The sequence below is a fragment of the Melanaphis sacchari genome, unplaced genomic scaffold (genome assembly GCF_002803265.2).
Source record: "Melanaphis sacchari strain LSU unplaced genomic scaffold, SCAv2.0 Contig23_pilon_pilon, whole genome shotgun sequence".
Taxonomy (NCBI): domain Eukaryota; kingdom Metazoa; phylum Arthropoda; class Insecta; order Hemiptera; family Aphididae; genus Melanaphis; species Melanaphis sacchari.
In genome coordinates, this window is record NW_020271114.1 from 221,118 (window position 1) to 246,828 (window position 25,711).

The 25,711-nt window shown below is 24.1% G+C and overlaps 1 protein-coding gene across 2 annotated transcripts in view; it reads left to right on the forward strand.

The window, feature by feature from the left end:
- Positions 1 to 18,150: 18,150 nt before the first annotated feature.
- LOC112594573 (cyclic nucleotide-gated cation channel alpha-3) overlaps positions 18,151 to 25,711 on the forward strand; it is a 104,244-nt gene continuing 96,683 nt past the window's right edge. For both annotated transcript variants that reach the window (XM_025339419.1, XM_025339420.1), the window contains exon 1: positions 18,151 to 18,525. The gene's annotated coding sequence lies outside the window, so the exon portion shown is untranslated. The remainder of the gene's footprint in view (positions 18,526 to 25,711) is intronic.

A 25,711-nucleotide genomic window follows, 5' to 3' on the forward strand; every position in this document is an offset into this window, starting at 1 on the left:
GATATACATAACATAGGCAATCTACTAATTTAAATTGATTTAGAATAAAACATCAGAAAAATTTGTTATTTCTTCATCAAAAATCTTAAAATTAATTAAATTAATAAATTAATTTTATATTATCATAAACGAAAAAACAAAAATATACACGATACTTACTCTACTCAATACTCATAATTTATGAGTCATAAATAATTTTTTGTTATATCTATTATAATAATATTAGAATATTATTATTTTTACATTTATTAAATGTATTCGTTAAATAAAAAACTTTTACGAATTATTATTTTTTTTTTTTAAATAAAATTATTAATTTGATCCCAATTTTTATGGAGCACTCAGCACTTCAAACATAAAATGTTAAATAATGATATAAAATAAACACTTCTCAATTTTTTTGCAAAAAATTATATTTCTTCCTAATATACCTACAATGAACTTAAGATCCATCAAAAAATATCGACTATCGTGCTTATTTTTCATCTTTCATTTAATAGCACTCTATTTAGTAAAGTTGTATTTTGTTTTTCTATACGTATATAAGGATCCTAAGACCATATAATGATTTTAAGTTAAAGTAAACACTTTCTGTAAAATAAATATTCAAGAAATAATTATACTTTCAGTTTACTAAAAGTCGTATTTATTTACAAATCATTAATTGAAATATTTATAAATAGAGTAAAAATTTTTTTTTTATTATTATTCATTCATTCATTCATTCATTCAAAAAAAAAAAATGTTTACAGATTTTAAAATTTAAAAATAAAATTTTTAAAAACAATAGTTATGATATAGTCTATGAATTATAAACTAATGCTAAAAAATACAAACTGCTGATTATATTTTAAAATGTATTTAAATATTTTGTTTCAGGTTTATTGTAATAAAAATAGTGTTATTGTCACTTGAACAATTTTAAAAAGAGAAGTTATTGATCTTACTTCTAGTATATTTTTTTATAAATGTCAATGTAAAATATCAAACGATAGTTATGTAGGCACATTTTAGATATAAATAATAAATGTATAAATGAGTAAATTGCACATTATTGTCCTAACCAATTAACAACGGAGCTCCCAATCATTATATTTTTTTAAATATAAAACTGTTTACACTGATCTACATTGAAAATACCTCGTAATGAGTATTGTAATACTTAATTAACCGATACTATATTAATTTAAATAAATAATTCTTTGTGAAAGGATAATAAGTCCGTTCGAATAATAAATTCAAAAAGTAGAAAATTAGCATACAGGGAATAACATAAATTAATATTACTTAAATTTTAAATAATTCATACATTTTTTAAAAACAAAATAATTTATTAGTTATATATTGTGAAATATCTATAAAATAAATCAGAATATCGTGGTTTTAATGAATAAAAACAATAATTTTTCATTTTTTTCTGATAATATGTTATAGTATTTAATAAGACGTAAGTTATATATAACGATAATATCGTAACTTATTAATATTCTCTTAAATATCATTCAAAAAGTTGTGTCTGTCCGGTTTGAAAATGTATTTAAAACTAAAAGTATTTTGTTATATATAGTTGAATATTCATTTACAATATCCAATTTTCTAATAGTGATAAAAATAAAAATAAATATAGATTAATAAAATATATTATTAAAAAAAATATTAGATTCAATACAAGAAAATATAAACTGGATAAGTCAATCTGCTGTATAGTAGACTTTTTGTGTATTTCATTATTTACTAGGTCATTGTAATAATTTAATGATTTAACTGAATTTTCATTAATTTAAAAATATTAGTAAACAAAAATAGTTCTAAACGGTAACCCAGTATCAAACTCTATTTATAAAAATATTTTCTAATTTATTTATATGATTATAAGTAATTAATTAAAATACTAGTTATTAAGTATTTATTATTATCAGTAACATAACTAAGATGGTTGGTTCAACATTTTTTTGTTTTTTTTTTTACAAAAACTATCTCATATAATATCGCATTATATTATATAATTGTAAATTTGTTAACTTATCTTCAAAGATTCCATTAGTGAACTGCTTATTTTATAAATCATGAACCTATCATGTAAACTTTCCTTTTCTAATAAATATACAACTACTTATTGTTATAGTTTAACTAATTGTAAATATCAATTTTAAAATTAAAAATAAAAATCATATTTTATAAGCAAACATGACAACATAATACAGAACTAACTATGTGAATATATTAGTGATAAAAATTAAATAGTTGTTAAATTGAAACAAATTTATATAATTTAAAATATCTATAAATAACATTAAAAAAAAAAAAAAACTAAACTTATTTTAAAATTGTATCATGAAATTACAATATTAATATTTTTAATACTTAAACAAAATAAGTACCTAAAATATAAAATATAAAAGTAGAGTTATTTGTCCAAAAAAAACTAATTTAACTGATTTCATTAACGTTTGAATTTATATTTAAAACAAATAATTTTTAAGTTTTATAGAATCGTAGGCAGCTTAGAAAATTGGCACTAAATCTTTTAATAGCTTATAACTAACCTACACTTATGAGTTTATGAATTTAAACTTTATTTAATTTAATTTTGTTTATTTTTTATTCAATATTAGATTCTGAGCCGAGTGATAATATATTAATTTTCAATGTGTATTATTTTTTTATTTTTTTAAATTTCAATTAAAAATTATTCACTAGATTGAAATGCTTGAAAATTAACTATAAAGCTCTTTATAAATTGGTAACTACTCAATCAAAAAAATATTTTAAAGTTTTAGTCACAAATATTGTTTTATAAGTATTTGAAGTTAGTATTTTTAAAAATTGAGAAAATCAATACATTTTTTGCAATTAAAAATTCTTAATATAGTTAGTTATTACTTATTATTATATGAAAATAATTTATAGATAAATTTATAATAATAACTGTAAGCTACGTAATGTATCTTTATTTTCTATGATATTTATATCGAAATGCTTTTATACTTTATGAGTTAATTGAAATATTTTAAAATTTGTGTCTACATTGTTTTTGAAAGTTATATATAATTAATTATACACTTAATCATTACATACATATTGACATGTGAATATTTATTTACCTTTTGTAAGTTTTGATATGTTATTTATATAATTTCTATTAAATATGTTTTAAAGCATTTCGAATTTTCTTATTATTTTCAATTACTATTAATTTACATGAGGTATAAATGTATAATTGAGGCAATATGATGCAATGATAATTATTTTAGTTACACATTAAATAAATATATAGAAAAAAAGCAATTATTAAAACTTATAAATAATGAAAATTTCTGGTTTCTATGAATAATTTATGATTCAATAAATGAACAGCATGATTTATTAATGTCTTATCTACTAATCATATTAATTATGTTTAGTTAATTAATTGAAATGTAAAAATCAAGTTTTTTATAAAGTATATTATTAATAGTAGTACAAAGTATTAGACAGTCAGTGGACATAAAATATATTTAATCTATTATAAGGTATTGTAACAATAATATATATTATTGTTACATGACACCTATGTATGTGTCAATTCCGTAGTAGGCAATAGTGGGATATTTATGCTGAGATAAACATTGTTAATGATTGTGAGGCCTGTGGCCAATACGCACCGTTTATCGAAAGGGCAGTTCGAGACTGACCAGCAATAAACACGAACTCACCAAAAAACATGAACTCACCAACACCGGGATTGTTTACCACCATCTACATTTTGTTAAGTACAAACCAAAAATATATTTTGAACAGAGATTTATAAACCAAACGTGTTTTATTTATTGATAAGATCCCACATACCGTGTTCTAACCCCCCAGCTACGGAAAATTTATCCATAAGGACCAGAAAACCTTCCCTGGATAACTAATATAGTAACTAGGTTCCCCAGCCACGTTACAGTATAGTTAATTGATATTACATAATTTATTGTACGATATTTTTTATTACATCTATAATTTAAACATTTACCTATAATAAAACCAATGACAAAAATATCTTTTAGTTTTTTTATTAAATTAACTATACTTTTAATAATAGAAACATTATATTATGCAATTAATAAATCTAAAAATGTTCATTGTTAATTAAATTAGATTATTATTTTATCAATAGCTGTCGAAATATTGAAATATTGAGTATTTGAACAATAAATATCTTAATGATATTTAAAATATATTTTAACTGCCATAAAATATTCTCAAACTGGATAAAACCCACTTCAAAAACTTTCACTTCACACTTCAAACTTCCGTAAGTGCCAGTTATTTCAAATTTAACACCAAAATTAATAACAGACGCTTAAGACCTCAACGTCCTCAAAACAAACTACTCGTATATTCTTAGACTGAAAGCTCATCGAGTGAAAACTATAATCCCAATTATTATGTTACTCAACAGTATTATAATATTAATGTACTAACATCTATAGCAGTATTACCCGTCTTGGTCCAAAAAAAATAAATGATTTTAAAGTAAAACACTTGATGTATTTTTATTTAAGTGTAGTGATTAAAGTATTAAACCTATCTTTGACCTCAGTTCATGGATATAACAGTGTTGGAGTACTTCAATTTCCAGATAAATTCTACTAAAATGGGCAATCCGTCTGCAGAGGTTTGGATAAAATACTTGGTATAGTTTAGCTTAACTGTAATAATTTCGTGAAAAAATCTGTTAAATTGTTGTTACTCCATCTACTTAAATTAACAACAAATGTAAATGTTAGTAGCACATATTTTTTAACACGGTAAAGTAAATGGTCCCATAAACATTTTTTTTAAGTCGCTATAAAATCCAAACAGATGGCGCCATGGGTGTATTTCTTTGCTCAATTTGTCGCGTACAGAAATTGGATGTATAAAAAACTATGTTTAAACTTGCTACATTATATATGTTCTATAAATTAAAAATAAACCGCTTGACGAAAATACTCATTTTAACTTGATAATAACAAAACTTAAGCAGAATGGCATTTTTAAAATGTGACTTTCTTGCCTAGGACAACCAAACTATATAATATAATAATAAATAACTGTTTTTTCTGCCTCGTAACCAATGGCAACAAAAAAATAATCAAAATTTAATTTTTGTTATTTAAGGATATTATTTATGTATAAACCACCTTATAAGTATTGCATTTTAAAATTAAAATAAGGCTAACCCTCCCCTCTTCCCTTAATCTTAGGATCTTATCTTTTTAAATATTTTTGAAATTGGTCCATTAGTTTGAGAGATTATTTATTGTTAATAAAAATCAATTTCCTACGTGTAAGTATAACATGGTTTTTAAATTAATTTATTACTATTATTATTACTTAACAATTTATGTATTGTATTACAATATAAAAGGAGTTTCAAAATTTTTGTAACATTCAGGTTAGGGGCAAGTGTGTATATTGTGTGTTTAGTAAACGAAACTAGTAGGTATGTGTATGAGATTTTATAATAAGTTAATCCAAAAAAACAAAATACATATTACATTTAGAATTTCTATAAGCAGACTCAATAATATTTTCCAAATTGCTTTCAACATGTATTTTCATCTTTGTTCTTTTACGTTATTATTGCCTCCAAACTGTCCATACAATTCAGTTGCATTATATATATATTTTTTTTAATTTTCCTCATTTCTCAACACAAACACAACACAATATGATAAGAAGACAACGGAAAAACACTCATTAACAAAATACGAAATATGAATGAATGGTTCTATGTATAACATATTATATGATGACCATGGTCTATGATATTTATAATATATATTGAAGAATAATATAAAATTATTGTAGTATTGCACTATTAATTTAATAGAAAAGTCAATAAATATAAAAGAGATTTTGACCTACATGACATGTATCATATATTTATATAAACAACAGTATCGGTGTATGTTTTGTAAAGACTAAGGGCGTGTACGACAGCTGTGCGTATGGTAGTGTATTATATGTGTGTTTTTCTATTTAGATATATTATTTAAATTTATGCTTGTTGTCCGCAGGATTTCGTACACGATATTTATACTTCAATAATCAGTTTTCACATATTTAAATACAACTATACATCATAATATATTTAAAAATGTATAATTATATTTTTATAGAAACATTCTTAAGCCTATGAAAATTGTATAAATTATTATTGTTTAATATTATTTTATTATTGATTATTGTAGTTTCATTATATTTTTTTTAATTAAAAAAATATGTTATGTGGTTTGTTATTTTGAGGGACTACATTTTACTTAGAAAAAAACCATGGGTTAGCTGACCTTTTCCATCACTAGGTTCGCCATTACACAGTGTTATACATTAATTAAGTCCCAATTCCTGAACGGGAAAAAAATATATACTTATGAAGTCTCGGGTATAAATTAATTATATACTTATTGGGTCCGCAGTTGGAAAACCAAAAATATACTTATTGTATCCAAAGATTATTTTAAGTAAAATATAAAAACCAAACATACTATATATGTACATGGAGACAACTACATGATATCATTGATATAATTTTATGACTTTTGTTAGATATACAGACCGAGAATTTCGGATATTATTTCTACTATCGTTAGTATAATAATTACAATCTACCTATATCATTATATTATACACTCTAGTTTATGAGATATTCTGAGCATCATAGTTACTTTAAATGGAAGAAATAAAAGTGTTTTTTTTTTGATCAATATATGTATTATATACATTTCGTTTTAAAAAAACATTTATCGAAAATCACCAACAGTGGTCTTGTTGCAAAAATACCTGTAATCGTTTTTAAATTGAATGGATTTAATACTATAGTTTAAAAATCTATAAAACATAACCCCAAAAAATAGAGCGAATCACTAATAAATAGACAGAAAATTAGGAATAGACTAAAACGTAAAGTATTAGATGATCCAATTGAAAGACCTTTAACAATTATTCATAAAAATAGTAAATGACACAGACACGTTAAATACCTATGATTTAAAATCAATTCGGAAAAATAAATATGAACATCGGTAATACCTAAATTACTAAAAAACTTATTAGCATAAAATTACATGCAGGTCTTTTAAATTCTAACCCAAAGACAAATAACGATGAATTATTTATATTGATTAATGAAAAAACTAAAAATACAATTATATTTTCATTTTGCATATACTATCAACTCAAAAATGTTTAATTACATGTGATACAATATATAATAATACATATTTATGGGACTTTTAAAAGCTACCCATTACAATAAAATCAACTGTTAACTGTTTATGGAATGAAAAATAATAACTGCATACCTTAAGTATTCTGTTTACTTCTATAAAAAGCTTCAATAACGTAGTTAGGGCATATTTTTAATTAATAATTTTAGAATGTCTAAAACTTAATTTATGTTCTGATTCTATAAATATGTTTGCTAATTTTTAAAAGACAATTCTTGTTGCCGTAAAAAACGTTTGACAATCGATACGAACTAGGGGTTGTCGATTTCATTTGAGACAAGTAGAGTTTTGAAAAATTCAATCATTGCAGAGTCAAGTTAATAAACACAAAAATTAAAACTCTGAAATTGGTAAATATTTAAAAATATATTTTGATTTTTCGTTCTTAAGCCTCTCAGATGTCTTGATAAGTGATTGGTTCACTGATGACTCAATTTCTATTTTAGCTCATATTTATCAAGTAGATTGCTTTATTAATTATATTTTAGAAAATTGCATATCCAATAGCTCACAATATCCTTCAAAAATCTGGGTTTCATTTACATATTCATTAGCGAGAACTACCAACAGTTGTGAATCCTTTCATTTAAAATGTAATGCTATGTTTATTAAACCCATCCAAACATTTATAAATTTTAAAACTTTTTTTTTTTCAATATACAATGCGAAAATGTTATCAAAATTAAAAGTACTCATACTATTAATATAAAAAATTATATCGAAAACAAAGAAACAAAAAAAAAAAAACAAAATCGAAGAATAAATACAACTGTTGCAATCAAAGAAAATAACACAATTTGGATATATACAATGTTTATGACATATATTTTAACCAATAAGAAAAATGTAATTTTATCATCACATTCATTTAATTTAACACTAGTAACATTTAAATTATTTAAATTAAATTATAGCTATACAATATTATGTTATAAAATGTATATGGACATTTTTTTTAATCGTATCTGTAGCATTTTTTGTTACAGATAGTCCCAAGTCTAAAAAATGGTAAGAAAGATGTTTTTTTTTTTAAAGTTTGACGGAACTTTTCACGGGATTCAATTAGTATATAGTATATACCTTAAAATAACCTAAAACTTAATTCGTCCTATAAAGTTTCAGTTTATTTTCATTCCTTTGTAGCAGGGTGTACTAAGTACTTTGGCATCTTTATTTTTTTCTGTATTTTATTGGTCTATTATAAAGTATACAAACATGTCCATGATGAATTTTTACAAGCTAAAATACGTATATTATGAAAACCATATAATTCATATAACATAATCTATATGGAGGTAGATCTCATGTTTTTTAATTATTGGTATGCACGAAAAAAAATCTATTTCCAACTTCTAATTTATCCATTTTTGGATTCATTAAAATATTAAAATATTATATAAATACCCTTTCAACCTTATGTATGCACTATATGTTTATACTAAGGAATACAAATTATATGTTTAGATTAAATTAATAAAAAGCACTTAATAGTTGGATTAACTGTTAACTGATTTTGAACCATTACCATTGTATTATATATTCTAGAAATCCAGTAAATTTATTTACTTCACTAATGAATTTTATGACATATTATAATTATATTTTGATAAAACATTATACCTCTGGGCATTAAACATTTAGCTCTTAATGTATGTTTTATTATAAATTAAAATTAAAATAAATGTATGATTAAAAAGGAGAGTGCATTTTATAAAAAAATATGTTAATTTTTTATCTCATTAGTAGTTACATTAATTTTGTTTATACCTATTGTTCCTTTTAATATTTTCTTATACAGCTTTGATAAAAAAAAAAAAAATAAATAAAAAATAATTGAAAGGAATAGATAAAAAATCAAATAAATAGGGCGTACATTATTCAGTTTATTCGATTAAATTTAATATATTGTATACTGAAGATGCACTTCATTACAATACATAATATTAAACATATTTTGGACTTAAATATTGATTTTATTTTTAAATCATCGCTACGAATATATAAACTAGTTATCAATATTTCCAAATCTGAAAAATTTCAAATTAAATTTATCATAATATTCTACAGCCATAAGAAACAAAATATGTCGAGGTGATTTAAGTTACAACATTTAATAATATAAAAATGAGTGAAATATTTTTCTTATTCGACTATGAATAAAAATTTTTTTTTTGGTAAAAAGTGCTTAAATCTTTTGAATCAGCCTTAATTATTAATAAGAAATCGGATTATATTCAATGTATTCAATGTCTTCTTTAAGAGTATGAAAGTTCTGATAAAAAAAAATGAAAGCCATTGATTAAGCTCTAGTCAGGCAGGATAGTATATTAAATCAATGATTTTTTTTAGAACATACATAAAATAAATGATATAAACATTTGGTGAAAATTTCAAATTTTTAATTTATTTTAGAATAATAACCATAAAAAATCGACTTTATATAACTAAGACTTAAAAAACTATTCCAAATTTTTTTAAAGTTTTTATAAAAAGTAAGTTACAAAAATATTTTAAAAAAGGCTATGGTATTTTTTTTTTTTATTATTTCATAAACTATTATCATCACTAAATAGTATAATTTTAAAGTAGGTATTTGGATTAAAATTTTAGACAGAAAAAATAAACAAAAAAACGAAGATTCCCTTTATTTGTAATTTATATTTTTTACTGTTTCGATCAATTGAAAAATGATCTCCAAACAGTCTCATAACAATATTGAAAATTGGCATTATAAGTCCATAGTGATCACATATTCACGTTAAATATTTTTACTCAATTCTCTGACCGTTAATAATTATTTTGGAATGTATTAGTTAGTTTAATTACAAAATTGATCGCAAACCATAAAAAAAATCAGTCCTTTTCAATTACTAAACTCATATTCAAGTCACGTCTTTTTCTATGGAATTATTCCATTAGTAATAAGAGACTTGTTCCTTACACTTGTAAGAACGTTACTTATTATCGTATAAAATAATATCATCTACCGACAAAAAATAATTTATATAGTATTCTCGATTTAGAATCTAAATTACTCGGCTACATTATCGTAAACTATTATCTTTATAATAAGTAACCAATGTATATTACCTCTTATTATAAAAAAATCGAATTTCATAATAAAAAAGAGTGTGTTTAATTATTTTTGTGTTGATGAACAAAAATATTTTAGCACCGCTAAGAATTTAAATAAACGTAATCTCTCATCTAGTTTACTTACTTAAAGTTCAAATCAAACAAAATATGTTTTGTTTTCTTTTATCGTTTTTTTTTCCTAAACTAAAAAACCACTCTAATCAAACCCATCAATAATTTTAATGTAAAGAAATATATTCCAATTCCAATCTACCAAAAAAAAAAAATTTCTTTACCTACCCAAATTTTTTTGTAAATTCAATAACTTATCTGGCTTTAGTTAAGAATAAATGAAATTAAAAGGATAAAAAATTCTTCGATGTGATAAGCATACAAATGCAAGTAAAAAACAAAAATCATACAGAGGTCTCATCGGTTATCTATGTAAGAATAATGCCTAATTATATTTAATATTAATAATAAAACACGCAATAAAGAAAGCTTGCAGCATAATTATTTATAACTTACACTTGATGATTAAAAAAAGCAAACATTATCAAGAATTTAAATAACAAAGATTTTTAGTGGGACTAATAATTAATATTCATTACTGTCAAACCAAGATAAGTCTCCACTTGTTTTTGTTTACTTGGAACCATATCCCAATAATTCAACATATTTTATGTGATTTCTGTATTACATATATATAAAATAAAAATCGAAGAATAGCATAACGCAAACACTTAATTCAATGCATGAACTACTAAAATCACAATCGGTTAACCTCTTATATCTATACTAAGACTATTCTACATGCATTCTTCTAACCTTTGATTTAGCACTATTAAATGAAAGATATTATTTAAACCACAGATTTATTTTTAATAGTAATTTTGAAAACTATGCAAAATATTTATACCTAATTTATTATGTTTGTTATTTTATTATATTGAGTTATAACTCTAACTGTTTCAGTAAAATTACATATAGTATAAATAAAATCAAAATATACTTTATAAAAAATTTAATGATAAATATCATTGAAAAGATTTTTGGATAAATTAGATATTTAAAATTAATGTTTATTATTTATTATTCTATTTATACGAGTAATTTACTCAACTACAATATAAATAAACTAGTAGTAAACAATAAATTATTACATGAGATAATAGTTATTAAGCAGTTAAGAAAGAATAAAATTTAAATATATATTAAAAATATTAATAGTTACAAATAGAAAAATAGAAAAATTATAATTATTGAATTATATTATGCATCTATTTACAGGAGCATTTCGACTATAGCTCTTAAGTTAAAATAGTACATAAAAAGTATTTGATTTTCTAGTGCTACGGCCTACAACTAGAAATAGATAAATTAAATTTTTTTAGTAGATTAGAACAGTAATTGTTTCCATTAAGTATTTTAAAAATGAAGCAAAAATCTAGCTTCAAACATTTGACTTGTTTCTAAAACTTTAAGGTTAAAAAAAAGACAGTTATGATCGACTAGTTAGTGGAGTGAGTTTGTTTTATAACATTACATCTAAAAGATACTGTTTTTAAAAACCAATTTAGTGTAGATTCAATAGCTTTTGTTATACCTACTAAACTTGGTTACCAGACTATAGAATTCTAATCAAACATTGAACGTACATATGCATAATATAATGACTTTAACATAATTATATTTTGAAATCTTTGCAACTTCGGGCTTCGGGCTATAAGCTCCTAGCATAGATGAAACTTTGCACAATAAATGTATGCAATGAATCTTAAAAAAGAGAAGTATGTCAAAAAATATACCTAAATTCTGGTTGATATAATTGAGTTTCAGATCATTCAAGCAATAATTATGAAAATATAGGGATCGATTTTTTGTAAAAAATCATTACTTTACGTTTGGAAGTGTTTAGATATAATTTATTATGGTTACATCAAACACAAAGATGATTTAAGTAATTTTGAAGCATTAAGGCATTATTTAATGACTTAACAATATGAAATATTTTAAAATAATCGACAAATTATAATACATACAAGTTTGAAAATTTAATGACATTAATGCATTTTTCAAAAAATACCAGTGCAAAATTAAATCTCTGAGTAACACCAAAAGTCGCATTAAAATAACTCGAACTAAAGTTTTCATATTTAACGTATTATACAACGATAATATGACGATAATGATAGAATGTATTTAGCACCCTTTATTTTTTCTGCTCTTTCAGATTCTTTTTATTTCATACTTCTTTAATATAACCCGTTTCATAATTAAAATCTTCATTTTCCTTCGTTCCAATTTACTTGTTCATTATTTTATTGGACTCTATTAATATAAATGTTGAAATTATTAGTATGACGTTTGTGTAATCTGATTTACGATATTACTCTTCGTATCTTCCTTAGAATACAATTAACACGTTTATTAACACATTTATCACTCGTGTGATACACGAGTATTGAATTTAGAATGTGTAAGATATGATGTAAACAAGCGATAATAAAAAAAGGAATTTTGTAATAAATAAAATTGTTGGACATTTCCCTGCCATGAAATTTCAAATCATTCAATAAATCCAGTTTGATAGAATATTTCAGTGTTACGTTCTCTTTTTTAATCGTATCTTATCTCTTTTTCTACTCGTCAAACATTAGATGTATTTAGTTACAAAATATTTCATGTTCCAAGAACACAAGATAAAAATGTGTACTGAAACAGTAAGAAGCTTTACGCTTTTACGCATTTCATAGAATGTCCACAAAATTGTCATTGAAGTTTTGTGTTATAACAAAGTAATTTTATTGGAAACTATTTATTTGTATTCCTAGAAACTGATTTATAATTTAGAAATTTAACAAATAACTACTACAGTTATTTATTATTTTAAGCAATTAATTTGATATGAATACATATTTTAAATAATAATACATATTTTTATACAATTTTTATTTATTAAGATTATAAGTAACGTTAATTATTAACATATTCTATTTAAACCATGATGTAAATATTGTGACTTTGATATATTACACTTTTATGTATATTTAAAAAAAAATAATTTACTCTAAAAAATAATATTTAATTTATTCATACTATAATTGGAAATTAAAAAAAAGATTGTGAATATTTCATGAAATAAATATGAACATTTTATGAAAAATACTAGACATATTCTCTACTTTGTTTAGTTACTTATAGTAGAGACACGTCTATACAAAACATAACAATAATATTTCTAATCTAATCATAATAAATTGTATTCATATTATCATTTTTTAAATAAAACAGTATTAGAAATATTATGTATTCACCTAAATATTTGTTAAATTCAACTGGGCGCAACAAATATCAGTACTTTCCATTATTGCACTAAAAATAAACCAATACTAAACAATTCAAAAAATATCATACCTTGTATATCTACATTTAATTACTTTATGGATACAATAAAAAAAAAAAAATGAAAGAAATTAGAAGTATAAATAATAACACAACAATAAATAATAATAATAATAGTAAAATTTAAAATAAAAAATAATTGTAAACTTTTATTTTACGCACAAACAGTTCATGTCGACAATTAAAAGTTATACATTAATCAATTTGACATAATTTTATACGTCATTGCATCATCACATATTCATTCAAAATGCGATTATTGAAAAACTCAAAAAATAACATGTTTCAAAATATAAAAAAATAAGTGTAGATTTAAATGGATCACCTCAAATTGGCATTTTAAACTGTTTTTGGGCAAATCGATCATTTTTGTGTAAATAACCCATGGTAATATTTGGACTTGTTTAAAATGACAATTCAATAACATTTGAAAATTCTATAAACATTGAATTTGTACTAAGCAATGATGGGCTATAAATAATATAAAATAAACCACATGTCACATGTATTTTTTGATTGTTTTTAAGATTATAGTCCAATAATTCCATCTATAATTACATCTTTTTTGTTTCTTTAATAACTTTTATCGTCTTTGTATTTTAATTTATAAAACTCCATATTCACATTTATATAAATATTTTTACTATAAACGATTTAAACTTGTAATTCAAAAATATTTCTGTTTTTTTATTTGAAATATTTACGTATAATATATTATCATATTTTAAATACATATTATTGTTAACCTATACCGCAAACAAATTTACACCATTCTACGGTAAACTTTTATTGTCTCAATTATTAAGAACAATAATATATAATATAAATATACATTTTTATAATTATTTAATATTAATGAAATAATAAATGCAATGTTTTCGACAATTAAAATCAATTTAACCTACACCAATAGTAAAATAAATTAGGTACTATAAAAGCAATATAAATTTATCTTAAAATATACTAAGCGTAATAAGCTATAATAACAGATCGTTTTCGCTCAGAATTGTTTTTTATACCTATGCAATAATTTATCATTGAATTCAAATTTAATACACAAACTCGTATTACAGTGACTTATTCAACTTATTCAATGGCGAGGTAAACTATTATACGAAACTCTCATTGTACATCAAAGCAGTTATCTCCTTTCCCCTATCAAATTTCAACAAAATCCATTAACATAACGAAAATTTGCAAATTATTTTGAAGTGGAAAATTCATGACATTTTTAATTTTAAAACCCATGACCTGTACCTTTGATAAAAGGTTTTTTTTAAGTTAGCTTTACAGCATAAATATCAAACTCATCTTATATAAACATATTTTTAAGTCCTACCTTTGAAATTAAAAGATTTTTGAGATTTTCCATTGTCATTATATTGTATTAAAAAAAAAAAAAAAAACTATTCATATGAATTTGAAACTTTTTTTCTATTACGTACATTGTTATGTTTTATATACAATAAACATTACATTTCTTAAAATATTTAGAATAGATATACGTATTTATCTATTTACAGTAGAATCGTTGATTTTTTTTTTTTTTTAAGACCGATATTTTTATGCAGGCCATAAGCCATGTCTGAAATCTATTTATTTCTAGTTAAACCGATTTAAAAAGTAAACCAAATAAGTAAATTATTGAATTATTAAAACCCAAATATATTATTGACATGCAAACGATAAAACATATGTATGTGTTAAAGTTTTGAAAATTGTTAACTTAATTTCATACTTTAAAATATAACATTTGTTTTTGCCTCATAATTATTTCTATATCGTTTCTACGAACAATTTATTATGTTCTAAAAGTTATAACTTATAACGCACTTTGTGCAAACGTATATTATAAAATATTGACTTATAATTAATTAATCATGTCATACGAAGGTCCAATAACGAAACTTTTCACTTCGATACCAAATATTGAAATTATGACAACTGGAACCATGATCATGGATCCATTATCCTCAAAAATCTCAATCAAAATTGACGTGGCGGTGGATTATTTGGATCAGAAAATCAGTCTTAGAAACCCGCTACCTAGTTGTTAAAGTCAATCATTATGGTTCCGAACGGAGAAATTTATTAGACGTTTGTCATGATACGCTTAATCTGAACTTTTCTGTGGTTCTCGTTTATTAAAAAAAAAAAATATATATATATATATATTACTATGTATTATATCATTTATATACATTTATTTATGTGAATTATAGTTGATATCACGAACATGAATTAAAATAAAACTTAAATATTCTATTGTAATTTGTATTTATTTTTTTTTTTCTGTAAAGTTATTAAATATACTTTTATTATATTATATACTTGTATTATTATTAATATAAATATCAAAATTTTGTAGTAAAATTTATTTATGTTATGTACGAGTAAACATTGTATTATTTTATCCAATTTTAAAATATTCATTTTAATGACCTACTCAGTGATGGAATACACGCTCAAAACCTAATTTTTTTTAATCTTTGAAAGAATGTCAAATGCTCTTTGAACAATACTATAATTTTAATGCGACCCAGACTCACTACCAACTTTTGCCTCTCTTACATAAATCATAAAAATGAGTAATGACCATAACAGACCAAAAGTCTTGTGCAGACTATAGTATTTTCAAACGTTTGTTTTTAGCCTAAAAGCGTTTTTTTCCTATAGTGTTGAAATCCAATATTCAATAAATCATCGAATTTTATGGTAGATTAGATATAAAGTGATCATATGTATAGTATATACTGTATACATCAAAAATTAAAAATACATATTGCTATTAATCATTAGTTAATTAATTGTGTGGAGAGGTTTTTCTATAACAATACGTATAATAATTAAAACTAGCTACGTTATTATTATTTTACATGGAATAAATTAAGATTTGTTTATGCAATGCACATATTTTTCACTATAATAACTTAATAACATTAGGTACATAATTTATTAACGATTAGTGTATATATATTTTAAAATATAGGTTATTTTGGTGATGTGAAAACAAGAGTAAGTTAAATTCAAAAACTGCATGATAAGAAAAAAACAATTATGTGTAAATTAAAAAATATCTAAGTATAGTATAAAAAAAGTTATTTACTTATTCTGAAGTATTTTTAGTTTTAAATCTGCATGCAATAGCTGCATACATAACCCCCTGTGGATATTTTGTATACAGTTTTATGTTATTATATGTGAATGATGTAACTCCAAAGGGCTTTTAGCGAAAATAAGCTTTTTGAAAACTCTTTAGACAATATAATACCTACACATGACAGTAAATTGATAGGTATTTTGAAAGACATATGTAAGTACTCAATAATACGTAAATTTTAAGCTACAAATATGTTTATATTACATAGTACAGAACCAGTTATATTGATTTTCAAAAATAAATAAACTACTTTTTTTAAAGTGAAATTTAAATATTTTTTTTCCAATAATTATTTGTATCAAAAAATTCTAATTACATAAACATTTTGAATTTATTGAATGTTCATTTTTTTGCTAGCAGTCTTGTAAACGAATTATAATTTGTTTATATACCTTTCTATTATTTCAGTTAGAATAGCTTCTAGTTCGATCTTAACCATTTGCGGAGAGGTTCTTAACAGTTAAGAGTACGATATTTTATTTAAATATTAATTTTTGCTTTACGATGCCCCCCGCAAGAAATAATCTCTGGCTGTTTAAATGTATATGTATATATATATACATATAAACTTGGACTAACCATAAGAATTTTGTAATATTTATCACAAAAGTGATCATTTTGAAATGGTCTTATGATAAATAAATATGATAGCCATTACGAATTTAATACCTATGCCCCACACAACATCTTCATATAATACACATTATCACTGCGATCGTCGTAAATTTTTTCGACCGGCGCCAGTGTATCTGGCGATACGCGTTCATCACATCAAAAACCATCTCCGCAATACGCGCCGCATTGTACCTACACATTAATAGTATAGTCAGTCCGTATGAAAAATAATATGAATCCCTGCCAAAGATACGAAATACGCAACTGTGTAGTAAGACGATTAGGTATATTAAATGTAATATGTGAGTTATATAATATTAAAGTGCGTGTAGAGTTGTTATGATGACTGAAAGGCTGAAAAAAAGACAAAAAATAAAATTGGGTGAAAGGGATTGATGAGAAAAATAAAAAAAAATTAATAAAAAATGGTAAGAAAAATAAACTGGTAAAAAGAAACGAATCAGCGGGTTGGATTCCGGGACGAGAACTTAAGCGTAGTTATACTATAGAGAATAGTGTAGGCGTTGGTGACGGAGACGGTGGAGTGGTGGTGAATCGCGTTGCGCGCGCACCACGTTATCCTCCCTTCGGAGTAAAGGGACTACCAAATAACCACTGCCGCCGCCGACTATGACGCCGCCACCGCTCCGGACCACCGGCGCCGCCGTAGTGTTCCCAGATCTTGTCCATTGTGATGTTGTGAACTGAACAGGGTTTTTAGTGGCTCGCATCATAACATAAAAAAAATAAAATATATTTATATATATAAAGTGTCGGGAAAACGAAAACGATAAAAAACGATAATACGATATTTTATGCGTACGTGTTAAACAACTACACCGTCACCGCTGTGTCGGTGGTAAAATAATAGTTATTGCAAGCCGGGAAAATTTGAGGGCGAAAAAAATTTTACAATCTGTCGTCCTCGTCCGTCACGTGTAGTGTCGTGTGCGCGCGTGCAAATAAGTTGTTGTCAACGAATCGTGTAGATCACCGGTACTGGAGACGGACGTTCAAACATATACTTCCGTAGTAAGTTTAACCAGAATTTTTCAGATAACATGATATCATGTTACCGAGTTTCGTGTAACTTGAAAATGGGACTCGCACGATATGACGTACTCACAGCTCATATACGAATAACGATTTAAAGTGTGATATGACGTGATAAATAATATGCATATTGATATTATTCAATGCTAAAATTAAAAAAATGAATAAATTGAAATCAACTCAACTAACAATTGTTAAAAACTGAGTTCCAAACGTAAAAATTATAGGTCTTAGCCTTGTGGGTGGTTTCACCGTTTACAATCCCTACACAAAAAATTAATAATTCTAATAGTCAATAACGATAAATTAAAATACATACTATATTCTGAAAATGTATTACAGTTAACTTTGACCTAGTTACGCGATGAAAAATACAATAATTTAATTAAATGTATATAATTTTCAATTGTACAAAACTAAAATAGTAAAATAATATAAAAACAAAAATATAGGTGACGATAACAATAAATCCATTTGGGAATTAATAAGTGAAAAATAACCTTGGCGAATTTATTATAATCATAGACAGTCGTACAATTCGTGATCGATAATAAGTATTATTTAAGTAACCTTTTCAATTAAACGCTACAATAAAAAACGAAAATTATACATATTTATAAGAACACACTTTGGCAAATATTTTGACACATTGTACAGCTGTTTCGATAAAAATAAAAAAATAGAAGAACTCTGAAAAAAATACTCTGTCCATCTTCTCTTCACCAACAATTCGAGAAATCTATTTATTTGTATATAATTAATATATAGTAACGTGGTTGTAAAAACCATTAAATCTGTGAATAGTTTCTTATGACGCCAAAATCTTAGACTGACTATAACCGTCATTCGAAAGACTCATCGATAACACCGATGACGTCCCAGGACGCGCAGACCAAAATGTCTCTGGTGCATGCGCGACGGAGACGCACGTGCGTAGAAATAATTTTAATGATTATTTTAACATGAAAAAATTCACAAATCATCTCCACACGTTTGCTTTGACCAATCTGATGTAATATTAATTACGTATTGTAGTGAAAAATTAATATAATATTATAGTTTATTACGCACATAGGACCTGTTATGCCATCGCCAGTAAACGGACTGGAAAACGTTTTTTTACGCTTATTGACTCGTCCATTTTAAATTATGTTCACTATATTCGTGCAAAAATCTGATTACTACCTGCAACAATGGTTCCGTCTTATCACAGATGCTGATGTTAACAATGATCCAGCCTAATGCTTCGCGGATTTTATTTATTTTCTCATATGGTTCTTGCTAGTGTTATAGTTCGGTATAATATGACAATAATATCAGTACTTCGCACTACTTTCATCAACAGGTAGTACACCGGTTATAATTACTATTATGTAACTGAAACTACTTATTATGCACGGTAATAATATTTATATTAGATTCAGTATTATAAATAAAAAGTAATGATTTTTTTAAAAAACGTTTTCCAATTAATGTTCTTGAATGTTAAATAGCAATACTAATACGTCGACGAACAAAGTTATTATCTCATAAACATATTATAATTGGACAACTACAAGTTGCTTTTCAATACCAAATCGGTTCCTTGATTATTTATAGGTTAGGTAACATATAAATTTGTTCCAAAAAATTATTGCCTATAAATTTTACTACAGTTTTACAGGTTAGCTCATTTTCAGTGTTGCTAAACAGCCTTTTACCTGATTTAAAATAATTCGATATCAATTAAAAGAAATGATAATTAATGTAATATAATATATTATTCAAAATAAAATAATAATAATTTAAATCAACTCGAAATTGATAAGTCATTAAATTGTTTTCATTTATTTAATTCACTAATTAACATTTAATTTTTGTTTATTTCCCATGACTTAAAGTTTGTTTATTTTTTTTAGATATGTTTCACATTAGATCTCTTTTACAATTTTTTAAAAATAATATTTAGTCAGATGGAATTAAGTTCTGAATTAAGTTTTTCGTTACACAAATCGCAATAAATGTAGTTCGTTCGGAAGTAAATAAAAATTATGTATATATTATATTCTATTTTAAAAATCAATCCTCAGATCTTATTATTATTATTATTATTGTTATTAAATTTATTATTATTACTTGTTTGTACGTTTGTCAAAATATATACGTTTCGAATTATTGATTGTCACGTAACACATAATATGACTATTTAGTGAACACGTAAACTGTATAGCAACCACATAGATGTTTTTCTTATAAATACTACGCTTTATTTCCATTGTCATTTATTTTAGTGTAAATTATTTAATTTTATTTATTTTATGGTAATATTTGATTAATGTTTAAGTATATACAAAATAATCTATTTCGACAACCAATACATGGATTGATGCCAATTTTCATCTACGCCCTCGTTAAAAAATATTAATTATTAATTCAACGCCACGTAAATATTCACTTTAAAAAATAAAACGAGGTGAGCTTTAGTTTGGACGAAAACTTGGTCTTGTTTCTTCGTTGCTAACATTTTGAAACGATTTTGTGACACAAAAAACTTGTTTTTTTTTTTATCAGCATGATCTGGAAAGTTTATAAAGTAGACAAGAGCGCTTTTTTTGTTAAATTGTTCACAGTTTTTTTTTTTTTTTAATAATTTATGTATAATTATTTTTTAAATAATTTTAATGTTTAAAATAACGATTGGTGAATAGTATTAACAATTAAATGTGTTCAGTGCCTTATTGAAAATAGGTAATTTATAAGATATTATACGCGACGTATTATGGAACAGCCACGCACTACATATCGTTTTGGCTAACCTAATCTAACATTGAAATTAGAACTAATATTATTTAAATTATAAATATTTAAGGTTTAATTGAGCAGAGTGGAGAGGTAAGGAGACACTTCGCAATATATTGGTCTACTGCTCCGTTCACCAAAGCTTTAAATACTTAAAACTCATTAACTACACGTCTGAATATTGAGTTATTTGTACAGAAATACTCCAAATAACAATAAAAAAAAATAAAAAAGGTTAACGATACAAATATTAAAAAATATTATTTTATAATGACTAGAAATTATGTAAAAAAATATTTTGTAAAACATTAATATATTTTAAAATAATGGGTGTTGTTTGATATTAGAATCGACCAATGATGTGTACACACACATATGCCATTTACCTTTAGTTATTATTACATTTTGCATTCAAAACTTAAATTAAACAGTACAATTTTTATTCCAATAACGTTTATTTTTATCATTTGAAAAATTATTTTTAAAACTGTTTATGATTTTATTATCAGATATTAAAATTTTATTTTTCCATAATATTGACTGATGATGACCTACGTACCTATATGAGTTGTATTAGACTAAATAGCTATTCACTTATTTATCTACATAATTGAATCATTTTTTTCTTAATTTTTATTTGTATGTAAATTGGCAATAAGAGAATTTAAATGATTTAAATAACAGTATCGATTTTTTTATATAGCGTTAAAAGTTTGGATTAAGAAGAGATTGAATTTTTAAAACTGTAGTATATTAATAATTTATAATACTTACTTGGTTAATTGAAATTGGAGGATAAATGTTCGATTTTCTTGTTGTTCTTCAGTTTTATATGTTATATTTACCCAGACGTATAATTTAATTGTATATAATAATAATTCTGGTATCTACTGATATATTATATATAGAATCAGTGGAGTACATAATATAAGGGATTGTGTGTTTAATCCTCTTAGATTTTTCAAACTAGAAATCTATGTGTATAATATTATATACAAAATAACTTTATCCCTAATCATACTAACCTCCATTTTTTCTCTAACAATGGCTTAATTTTAATTCTGATTTTTAGTTTTTTTTTTTTAAATATATTTAAATATTGTTAATATATTTTAAATAGTTAACTATATTTTCAACTTATTTAATGTAAGTATCTAATACGGTAATAATAACATCTTTTTCAAATAGAAATAAACCTTTTTACCAAGAAAATATTTAACAGATGATTTTCCTTAACATTTTGATGCAAGTATCTAAATTATAATTTTAACGATTTTATAGCTTCTGTTTGTTATTAAAATGAATACAATTTTTATTGAAGATAATATATCTTTTAGTCTTTAAAAATAATTTTTTGAGATGCAAAATGCATATTAGCATTGGATTTAGTATTTTTTTTTTTTATATCTAAGCAATTTTCACAAACAATAAAATCATGATGAATGTTTCAAAAATCAGAATTTAAATAATTTCGTCATTAAATGAAAATCGAGGGGAGTTTGCTTGGTGAATCATTCCGTGTACATATTGTTTTAGTATTACCCTTCGTCATATCATTAGAAATGTCTAACATGCTACTATATAGCAGAAAAGATGTGCTAATTTATAAATACGTATTGATGTGATAACGAATTAACGTTATAGATTTAGTCAAACATTTTACCCAAATGGGCATATTATTAAAAATCTTAAACCTATATGCAAATATATAAATACGTAGCTCAAATATGCAATAGTGATTTGAAAAAAATAAATGTTAATTTAAATGCATTAAGTAATATTTTAATACCGTTACAGTTTCTTTGTATATAAATGTTTTATTAAAATAAATTATAGAAAAAAGCATGATCCTTAGTCGTTAAAAAAGTAGTTCTAATTTATTATTACTATTAGTTTATAGAAAATAAACCTTTTAAAAAACCAAAAACAAAATATTTACCATAGGTATTTAATTATTTGCAGTTATTGTATTTTAAGTATTGTTGTTTAATAATAAAATACGTCAACATAACTGTATAACTAACACCAATCGATATGTCGAGTGAAAGGTATTTTAGTAATTATTGTAATTATTGTACACAAAGAGTATAAAATGTTTTGATTAAAGTGTACTGCAAGTATTATGTTTGAATATTTATTATTTTTTAACAAAAATTCAAATTCAAAAATTCCCATGGGGAAATATTTTATAAACTAAAACGATTGCATATATTCCCGATACGTTGAAATGAGCTTTTAATGAAAATAAATAGTTAAAATAATATTATATACCTAATGAAATAATGAGAAATATCAATTTTGTAAATCATACCAACTATCATATAACACGTCACTAACGGTACATGGTAATTTACATTAATTAATTGACACTACTCATAATACTAGAATATACCCACACATCAAATAATATTTCATCGTTTATGAAAAGATAAATAAAATGTAAAATAATGTTTTAGAATATCATATCGATGGATGTTAATGTTTCATTTATTTTTATTTTTAAATATTAACCAAAATGAGTAGTACACCTAGATTCTAAATATATAATAATATGTAACCTATTTGTTATTCGTGTTTTGTAACTGTTGAACATAAAAATAATATTCGATTACTCAGCATGGGGCGTAAACCCAGTGTTACTCAACGATTTTGTGTTTTGTCAACAGAAGTCCGCTCTGTGAAACTTAATGAGCACTGCTTTGACTAATAGCCACAGAATTCACAATGTTATGAATAAATTACTAGTTTCATTCGGACCGTTCACCGCCGTTAAATTATCATGAAATAAAACAGTACTTAGTGATTAGGAGGAGGGTAGTAAAAATGATCTGTAGGGAAATTATTATTAACAGTATAAATGGACATAAGTACCTAAACACGGTATTATGCATACATTCTAAACTATATCAATATGACAATATAATTATAACTGCCATCATGGCATCGGGTTACTAGATTAAATATTTTAAGCATATTATACAGTTTTAGTGATGATGTATTTTATTTTACGTTAGTTATACCCAATTTTTGGGCTTATTTATTATAGTATGAATACAGTGATATTATATGTTTCTTAAGTACATTTAAAAATAAGTCACGCACAAAATTTATGTTTGAAGACATGATAGTATAATTAAATAATAATATTTTTGTGTTTACTTGAATACAATAATATAAACAACTATCTTTTTCCTAAAAACAATTGCTCTATAGAAAATACATAAATGCAATACAATTAAGTTTTTGTAAAACATCAGTATTTTCCGTCATTATATCATAATGATTGATCGACCGCTGTAATTACAATTCGTGCAAATATCGTGCATCTTATTAAATAACACGTATATTGAAATAGTGTTGAAGAATACTATCATCGCTTTGTATTATGTATCGCAGTCCATATTAATACCTGAAAATTTTGATGTGCGTATCAATTCATCAACTTTGAATATTTCGATTATGTTGAGGAGACTATTTTTTAAGTATATGGTGTATTATATTTTGCATAGTAATGGCAGTATTGAATGAATCATCGCTGACGTATATTTTTTTTTTAGTTATAAATTGAAAATGACCATTGAGGTAAAAATATTACCATAATATATAATTGCATGTATACATGCTACGTTTGTACATAATAGCTAAAATATATCTTTAATATTTTCCCTTTATGGCCAAGCAAGCAATCAAAAATGCGTATAGACAAATGCTTTGCATTGTCATCCAGATGCAAACGATCGACCCGTTAAACGGTTCGATGCTCAGATGGGTTAGAAACGAAAACGTTCACTATATGCATGCCGTGCACTTGTATTGTATTAGTCATACATAAAATAAATAGGTACCATATTCATAATCGCAAATAGTGTTACATAGTCCGACGATGTTCGGTCTTTCTTTCGTCGATCTTCGATAGTTAGATCTAAATACCAACAATTTTGCATGCGTCATAATAATATAAATTATACTATATTGTACACATCTGGCAACGTTTTTGTTGTTGGCTATATAATAAACTCCCATTTATTATATTAATACACTCGAATGCTTCAAAAATGACTATACAGAACGCCGTCCTATAAATCTAACTACTTCGTCATATTGAAAACAATATTTCATGTATTCCGTCAATGACGGTGAAAACACTGCGATCCTTAATATTTACATGTATTCAAATTACAAACAATATATATTATAGCAGATAATTTACAAAAAAAAATATATTATTCACTATATAAAACCATACTATTTTTATGCAAGAACACAATATAATACTATAGTTATATGAATAAATTATGCAAGATTTTTATAAATATATTATTTCACATTTATGAAACATTTATAGTTATAATTATAATTTAATTTTTTTTTTACATTTAAATACAAC